This window comes from Phyllostomus hastatus, unplaced genomic scaffold, assembly GCF_019186645.2.
Source record: "Phyllostomus hastatus isolate PE091 unplaced genomic scaffold, TTU_PhHast_1.1 phas_contig_38, whole genome shotgun sequence".
In the NCBI taxonomy this organism is placed as follows: domain Eukaryota; kingdom Metazoa; phylum Chordata; class Mammalia; order Chiroptera; family Phyllostomidae; genus Phyllostomus; species Phyllostomus hastatus.
The window spans coordinates 6,934,182-6,943,642 of NW_025333869.1; the positions used below are offsets into that span (position 1 = coordinate 6,934,182).

The following is a 9,461-nucleotide window of genomic DNA, read 5'->3' on the forward strand; positions in this document are numbered from 1 at the left end:
ATGGGTGCACAAGCCCGGACGGGAGCACAAAGTTCTGAAGCTCTGAATGTGGGGACCTTAGACTATTTTCCAGTTCGTCTGCAAAAACTATTCAAGTCAGTAAGGGTAACAAAATTGAAAGTGCCTTCAGGGGGGTCAGGTTTTGCAATTACTGAATGGATATAACGGCCAGGCCGTATCAGACAGAAAAATCAGTTATTTCTGTTTAAGGCCAGATCCTAGAGGTGACTTAGGGTCTGGTTTGGGCCCCTGCCCTCCCGTTCCTGGTCCCAAGGACGGAGGTTAGTGGCTGAGAATTGGCGTCCCACAATTCAAACCACCAACCAAAACGGACAGATGAGTTCAGAAGATCTGAGGACGTCTCCCGCAAGATCTTTGAACCCTAGAGGAGAACCAGTGTTCCCCGGAGAGTTTTCCTGACGTGGCACCACGATTTTCGGAAGGAGGCCAGTGCCTCCGGAGGACAGGAAAACCCGGACGGAAATCCCGGGACCAGGAAGTTGAGGGACGGCGGCACTTACCCAGATTCGGTGCTCAGACTGGTGGGGTAGCCATAAGGCCTCCTCGGGGAGCCGGGAGAGGAGCAGTCTCCAGGAGACAATGACTCCTCCCGGGTTTCGGCACCAAATGTAAGGTTTTCTTAGACCCCGCTGAGGAAATAAACAGCCAATTAGCCATGGAAATAGGCAGATGAGCTTTATTTTGGAAGTTTGTGCTCCTGGGCGACGTTTTCCCTGCCCGGAGAAGGGGCTAAGAAAACACCGCGCGGGAGAAGGGAAAGGCTGGGAGTTTTATATGGCTGGACTTCGCGCGGGAGCCAAGGATTGGTTCTTGGTGAACAAAGAAGCAACTTAGCATTGGTGGCTCCTGGTCTGATGTCAGTCACCTCTTCTGGGTCAGAGTTCAGTTGCCATATTACTTGTAGTCCAAATGGTGGCCATATTTGTAGTCCAAAATGCTAATTGTAACTAGATTCCCACTTGTCCTACCCTGCCCAGCCTGACACTATGTACAGTAAAGGTGGATACTAGGCTTATAGTCGTGGTCACTTCATAAAGTATATAAATGTCTCATCACTATGTTGTATACCTGAAACTAATGCAACACTGTATGTCAACTATAATTGACAAATAAAATTTCTTTAAAAACCTAGATCTTACCACTTGTCCTATGCCCTTTATTTATCCAGCTCTTGGACTTTTTTTTGTTTCAGCCTCTGTCACCTCAGTGAAGTCTTCCCTGATTGTCCCAAGTATAGTTTAAGTGCCCCCTCAATTATTTTTATACATTTGTAAAAATATTAATCATGAAGTGTTACACTGCATTGTAATTTATTTATATATTCGTCCCCCCTTAATAGCTAACCCCTTTAATATAGTATTTATGAAGTGCTCAGTGTTTACCAAATACTTTAATACATATTAATTAATTTAATTCTCACAATGACTTCATAAGGTAGGTACTATTATCCCTGGGTTATAGTTGAGAACACTAGTATAAGTAACTCACTCAGGGTTAGAAAATCAATAAAGAATCAGAGCCAGGAACCACACGAATAGCCACTATTTTACACTATAGCTGGACCTTCCCTGTGCTATACAAGGTTAATTGCTTATGTCTATTGCTGGGTGAAAATTGTACTTCTTTGAATATACAGTTCAGTGATGCAGAGTCAGTCCCAGGACTTGTATCAAGATGAAGCCTTTTGGCCCTGGCTGGTATGGCTTAGTGGATTGAATGCCAGCCTGTTAACCAAAAGGTTGCTGGTTCCTTTCCCAGTTGGGGTACATACCTGGGTTGCCAGCTGGTTCCCCAGTTGCAGGTGTGCAAACACACATAGATGATTCCTTCTCTTTCTCCCTCCCTTCCCCTCTCTCTGAAAATAATAAAATCTTTCAAAAGGAAAAAAATATGTAGCCATTTGTGCTTTAGCTCAATTCAAAAGTTTAGTTTCACATGGAGGTGGTGTGTTAGCTCAGCTTCCTAGGGGCCCCTCAGCTCCATTTTAGATTGCTCATTCAACAATGGTACCTCCATTTTGCTATTTTTAAAAAGTATTTCTTCCTTTTGACTGAGATTTTTCCTTAGCATCAATGTTTAATAACTAGGAAGCACCACTAAAAAAGCAACATTGTTCCTCCATTGCCAGAAAGTCTCATTTCTGGAATGTCATATCCCATGTAGGAGAGGAAGAAGGTTCCTGAGCATCGAAAGCAGAGCTAAGTCGCATAGTTCTCAGATCAAAATTTTTTTTGTACAGATGGTCTCAGTGATCTAGCACTATTTGTATTGTGGCTGGTAGTCGTTCAATTCACCTGGTAAGACACATAATTATGTATAATCACAAAAACCAATATGATTAAAGCCTGTGATATAGAATAAAGCCAGGTATTTATTCCTGTAACCAGTCAGCTAAATAATTCTGCCCAATCCCAATTTGTAGGATAGTATTTTGTCAATTCTAAGATTTTAATGTACTGTTTCAGAATCCAAGCTGTTTTTATCACTGTAACTGATTTGTTGACATAGAAGCAACATCTCTTTCCTAAATATACCATCTAGTTGGGTGGCTAACACATCTAGAGCCCTATGGTTTTGTAATATTACTTCAGCCGGACTACCGTCCATTATTCCTTGTTGTCAAGAGCAGTTGCAGTGGTGTTCCTTTATTGTGCCACAAGAATAGATTTTTGATAGACTTTTTAAATTCAGCTACTCCATATTAAGGAAGGAATGCTCTAGCAAAGACATGCTCAAAGCCTTGCTTATCAATTATGGAGCTTCAGTTAGACAGAGGACTGAAAACACATACCCAAAACCCCAGTTGCATTTGCTTAGTTTGGTTGAACTTTATAGACAAAGGAGTTTAGTTTAGGGATAATGGTAGAAGAAGGGAGAATCTTTCTGGTGGCAGCATCAATACTAACATAATACCACATCTGTCTCACTATTGGGTTGGCAAGGTGACATATACTTGGATCCCACACGAGAAGAAACATACAGCACTCTCAAGTGAGAGCAAGTAATTAGGTCCTTCAACTCAAGAGAGAAGTATTAAGTCCTATTTCTGTGGCAGGAACTTCATGGTCTCCATATGCTAGACATGAGCACAGTGGACATACTGCAAAATCAGCCAAACTTTACAAACAGATTGTATAATTCGTCCTGTGAAATGATTTCCCAGTTACTATGCAGATCTGAGGGGATTCCTCAAGAGGGAGCAAACTTCTCCAGGAGTATTTTACTTGTTGCTGAGACTGTGCCTCTGAGACATGGGAGAAAACATACAAATCATCACTAACACATATTTGTATCATTGACTAAGGGGAAACTAAATAAAGTCCATTTGCCAGACCATAAAGAGAACTGAAAGCAGGGGAAACACCCTGCAGAGGTATGTATAAGTTTCTCAGGGTTGCCAAAGTGAGAAAGGATACTCCTTTTCTTGATTTTACACATAAGATCTCAGAAAGTGAAGCGCTCAAGGGAGGTCATAGAAGGCCTTCAACAGACTAGAAGCTGTAGGGTTCATTGTGTCCCTGAACATTACCTGAAGCATAATTTTTCTAGTCTCCTTACATAAAGGACAACTTCCCAGCAGACATACACACATCTTTATTTAACAAGGTGCTAAAAACCTGCTTTTTCAGGGAAGGATACCACTATCATTAGTTCACAGCCCAGTATGGCAGGCCCTTTTCACACCTTAAGGTTCTGGCACCTGGTGAATACTATGTGGTGGAAAGGAGGGAGAGGTCATACATTCTCTTAAGCAATGATTGGTAAACTGTCTGTGCCCACGCGGTCCATTCCCTGAATGTCCAGCCAGTTTAGATTAGCAAATATGCCATCTATGCAAAGGTAAGCACATTCACAGAGAAAACATTAATTCTTAATCAGACTCACTCAACAAATAATACACAAATAATTTCCTTGAATATAAAATCAGAATTTACTACTAAGACTAAATTCCTTGTATCTTTTTAAAAATATTTTATTTATTTATTTTTAGAGAGGGAAGGGTGGCAGAGAGAGAGAGAGAGAGAGAGAGAGAGAGAGAGACATCAATGTGTGGTTGCTGGGGGTTATGGCCTGCAACCCAGGCATGTACCCTGGCTGGGAATTGAACCTGCGACACTTTCGTTCGCAGCCCGCGCTCAATCCACGGAGCTACACCAGCCAGGGCAAATTTCTTGTATCTTGCTCACCTAAATTCTTCCCCTAAGCCAATACACACCACTTACTTTACAATTCATCTCATTTCATCTTCTCAGAGGCAATCTTAACTATGAATTTGATGTTTAACATTTCAGAGATTTTTTAGGTGTTTACATACATAAATCTATCATAATATATATATGTGCATATATATGGCATTGATTTATGTAGTTTTACATGTAAAAACCAATTCTCTACCTTTTATTCAGTAAATTTTAAAATATTCACTGTATGTCTATCCATATTATCATAAATGAAACTAAATTACTTTTTCAAATTATTCTTTTTAACTGTAAAGTATTCCACACTATGAACATGCTATAATTTACCTAGTCATTCTCCCATTAGTGAACATTTAGATTATTTCTAATATCTCACTATCACAAGCAATGTTGCTAGGATATGCTTGATTGTACTTTCTTGTACACATACGCAAATTTTTGGTTTTAATACATATGTTAAATTGCTCTCCAACTCCCAGTAGTACATAGACCATGAGGGGAACTGTTTGTCCAATTTCCATATTAATACACACTATTATCAAAATTAAAAATACCTGCCAATCAAATTAGTAAAAATTGCATTTTCTTGCCATATTATTAGTATTTCCTTGATAACTAATGAGATTCAGCATGTTTTCTTATGTTTATCAGCAATTTTAATTTTCCTTGAATGGCATTTTCATATGGCTCTCATTTTATATTCATTTAAATTTTTCCCTAATGTACATTTATTATGAACACTCATTTTTTAGCTTAACTTTATTACCTTATTTTGTGTTTTCCATTTATTATAGAGTTTTTTTGTTTATTTTTCTCCCCCATTCCTGATTTCATTTGGGTTGGTTGAATTTTCTTTGTTCCATTCTTTTTCCTCTATTAGTTTGAAATTTATACATTCCATTGTTATTTTTCTAAGGCTTACTCTTAATTTTTATATCCACACATAAAATATAACAAAATCTAAAGATAATCAGTATGTGTAGACTCTTCCCAAACAGGATAAGAAATTTTCATTTATCTCTGCTGTCTCTCTTCTGCTCAACTCCTCTGTTGATATCATCTTGAATTCTAGTTCTAAGTTGTTATTTTGGGCTATTAATACTAACTTTGGGATATTAACCAAGAAGATTGGCTGTTGACTTAGATAAGTATTGCTTATTTTATACTGCTGCTTCCTGTGGATTTCTTCATTTTTTTCTTGCAGGAGTACATCTTAAGTAGTTCTTTCAGAGAGAAATGTTGGTAGTAAATTTATACTCTGAATGCTCAAAACATGGCCTTGTTTCACCCATGCACTTAAATTATATGGTAGCTGGGTATAAAATTCTAAAATGACAATTATTTTTCAACACTTCATCGAAGATATTGCCTCATTGTCTTCTTGTGTATAGTGTTGCTGATGAAATTTAAAACAAAAATTTGATACTTAGTTCTTTGAAGTTAAACTATCTTTCTGCTTTGGTATCTTTAAATCTCTCTGTCTCTCTCTCTCTCTAATTCTGAAATTTAATAGCTTTCTTCACTTCTAGAAATTTTTGTTAACTTTGATTAAATATTACTTTCACCATTCTCTCTATTCTCTTCCTTTGTAATTCTTGCAGATAAAAGTTAAGAATATCTTTATCCAACCTTTATGCATCTTAACCTTTTCATCTTTTTTTCTTTTGTGTGCATTCTGTAAGACTCCCTCAACTTAATCCCCAAGTTGTTAATTCATACTTCAGTGTGTGTGTCCAATCAGTTATTCAGCCTCTCTTTTGAGTTTTGTTTTGCTTTGTGTTGCTGAAGCAAACATAAAGAAATACCGGTAAATAAAGATATTACATTTACCTATTTTAATTGATCTATTGATCATAAATAAAACCTTCTGCCCTGGCTGGTGTAGCTCAGTGGATTGAGCTCCAGTCTCAATGAGAACCAAAGGATCACAGGTTTGATTCCCAGTCAGGGGATATGCCTGGGTTGTGGGACAGGTCGCCAGTAGGAGGCACATGAGAAGCAACCACACATTGAAATTTCTCTCCCTCTCTCCTTGCCTTCCCCTCTCTCTGAAAATAAATAAATAAAATCTTTTTTAAAAACCTTCCATTTGCTCAGTTTGTTATTTCTTTTTTATGATAGTGGCCTTCCTCAGACATCTGGCACTCCTTGACTGTACACTAATTTTATGGTTTAGAATTCTTATACCTGACTTAGGATTAGTAGCATCCCATGCACTGTACACTTAGATCATCTGTCACCTTGGCTTTTGCCATGATTTCTTATTAGTTTTTTTTTTCTATTGGAGTATCTCTCTGTTTGTTTCTGTACTTTTAAGCACTTTCCCTTGATGATTTCAAGCACAGACATGCAGTCAGTAATTTTCTGTATCTATTTTATCATTTATAAGGATATGACATGGAAGAGAGTAAATTTCAGACTATTTTTATCATATCATCTAAATTAAATTTTACAAAATCTCAGAAAAGCTTTTGTTCTTAGAAAAGTAGAGAATATCAGACAAGGCTCAGAATAGAAGTGTGTGTATGTGTGCTCGCACACACTATAATATTTTACCTTGTTTTATAATGTAATATTTTGTGTCAATGCAGTAAATTATTCAATTTATAATAGGTCAGTGGGGAGTCTTCCTGTTTAATCTACTTTAAATGTTAGTTGTTTTTGTTTTAAAGAGCTTTAAAAAGCATAGGGATGGGGCTGTGGGCTGCATAGGGGCCATGCTCCCCCCCCCCCTACCCCCGGGGCCCTGGGCCTCTAGCATTCTGGGCCCCTTCCTCCAAGCTCCGCATCCGGGTGGGTGTGGTGAACCTCGCAGCCATGGTGTGGCACCAGCTCCTGAGGAAGAGGCGGGTGTTTGCCCTAGTTTTGGGCTCTTGCTCATCTACTTCCACACCAGCACGTTCAAGCAGGAGAGGGCAAGGAGAGACGGGAATCGCCTCTGGTGCAAGACCACGATTGGCCCATTTGGTAGAAAGTGCAGTTTAACTTGGGTAATAGCAGTCGGCCCAGCAACCAGTGCCAGAAATCCATTCAAGGGAAGCACCTCATCACTGACGAACTGGGACACGTTTATGAAAGGAAAAATTTGTTGGTGAATGGCTGCTGTAATGTCAAAGTCCCCAGCGCCAAGCAGTGATGGCTGCTTGCACAACGGCTACTGCAGCACTTGCGAGCCCTGGGTTTCCTGCTGCCTGCAGCCGAACAAGCAACTTTAACTGGAGCGGTTCCTTAACGGGTAGCTGTGGCATTCCAGAACCTCTTCATAGCAGTCGAAGATCACTTTGAATTATGTATGGCTAAATGCAGGATCTCATCCCAGAGCGTGCAGCATGAGAACACCCATAGGGATCCCACAGCAAAGTATTGCTAAAGAGAGAGCCTTCCTGAGCTCTTCCCTGCATGATAGGTGTGAAAGATTTACGGAGCACATGTGACTGAAGCACTTGCAGCCTAAAGCCAGGCCTCAGCGGCACTAGTCCTTTGGAAAAAGAGGGGAGCTGTGGTGTGGAAACCTTGGCTTTGACCACTTCTTGGGCTGTACTCTTTGGCTCACACCCCACCAGGCTTTACCAGGTGGGGCTGATCTGTAAAGCAGCTTGGAAACACCAGTGGGTCACATTTGAAAAAGACAGAACTGCCAGCCACCTTGTGGATGAGTTGGCACTTTGGGTGCCTCCACCATTACAGCTGCTCCAGGGCCTGTGGTCACTCACAGTGACCATTGGGGCCCTTCACTGTGAAGTTATTTATTGGAATTCTTTGGATTAGTGGGAAAATTATAATATTTTATATAAGAAAATGCCTTGCCTTGATTGTTGAATATATTCAAGGGTGTTTTTGCTGTTGTTGTTTTCTTGTGTTCTTGAGTTTCATGAGTTTTAAATCATCATCTCACCCAGAAGAAATGTTTGGCCTGTTAGAACATGCATGTTCTCAAGGTAGTTGTTTTGGTTTTGTTTTAACAGCATCCTCAGGAGTGGGCCTTGAATACCTTATGCTGACCTCTAAAATTGTCTAAAATCTCAAAAATACTGTTTCCAATCTGGCATCAAGTTCTCTCAGATTTTTTTCCTGGAAGTGTTTGGGATACTTACATACCTTTGTGTGAGCATTATTTTAACCAGAGATTCTGACTTATTGTTCTGGAGGATTTTGTTCTCATTTTCTATGAAGTGACTGGATTACTCAGCTGTGGTCCAGTGGCAGCCTCAGGAAAATCACTGGCAGCCTCTCTCCACCCCTGTCATGGAAACCCTGTGTGAAGGAAATATATCTAGCAACTGCAGTATGTAGTGGTCATTTCCCTTAACTTATTCCTACTACTTCTTACACTTACCTTCCCAAAGTAGTTTGTCCCCATAAGTAAGTTTTCTTAGAGGGTAAACTGTCTGTGGCAATGGTTTTTCAATGTTAGATCCCAAGAAATGGGATCTTTTTCAGTTTGCAATAGACTTTTCAGGTTCTCTATATTCATTGGTGCTAAATCAGATTTTGTAATGTGAAAGAAATGTGCATGTTAGTGTGAGACAAAAAATAATAATAATAAAAATTAAAAGTATAGTGAAGCTCTGGCTGGTGTGGCTCAGTGGATTGGGTGCCAGCCTGCGAACCAAAGGGTCATCTGTTTGGTTCCCAGCTGGGATACATACCTGGGTTTTGGGCCAGGTGCCCAGTGGGGGGTGCGTGAAAGGCAACTGCATATTGATTGTTCTCTTCCTCTCTTTCTCCCTCCCTTCCCCTCTCTAAACATAAATAAATAAAATCTTTTTTTAAAGTATAGAGAAGAATGAAGAGGAGTAGCTGACAGAGTATTCTAAACCTTGTGGTAATAATCTTGTTTTTTATGTGAATATTATTGTGCAGTCTGACCTAAAGTAAAATTCTTAAAGTTGATTCAGATGTCTCATTCCATGTGTCTCATTACAACCTTCACAACAGGAATGGGAACCATCTCCCTAAGGCCTGGGTTTAACCTTCAAACCATGGGGAAATGACAGTAGAAAACATGCATTCTACCTTGGTTATAAATCTCGAGACCTTTGGTAAAAAGCCACAGATGAAAACATGATGTTTTAAGACATGCACTTTCTTTTGTAAACTGGGGCTTATTGTGCAGTTTTCTTCAGTGAAAGTTTTCTTTATTGACTACAAAAAAGATTTTAGGAATTTTTCTTTGTTGCATGCAAGAATAATATGTCATTTTATAAGTACCTTTCTTCCCAAGCTTGATAAGGAATCTTT

The 9,461-nt window shown here is 39.4% G+C and overlaps 1 pseudogene; it reads left to right on the forward strand.

Moving 5' to 3' along the window:
• Positions 1-7,623, forward strand: LOC123821126 (annotated as a pseudogene).
• The last annotated feature ends 1,838 nt before the right edge of the window (positions 7,624-9,461 follow it).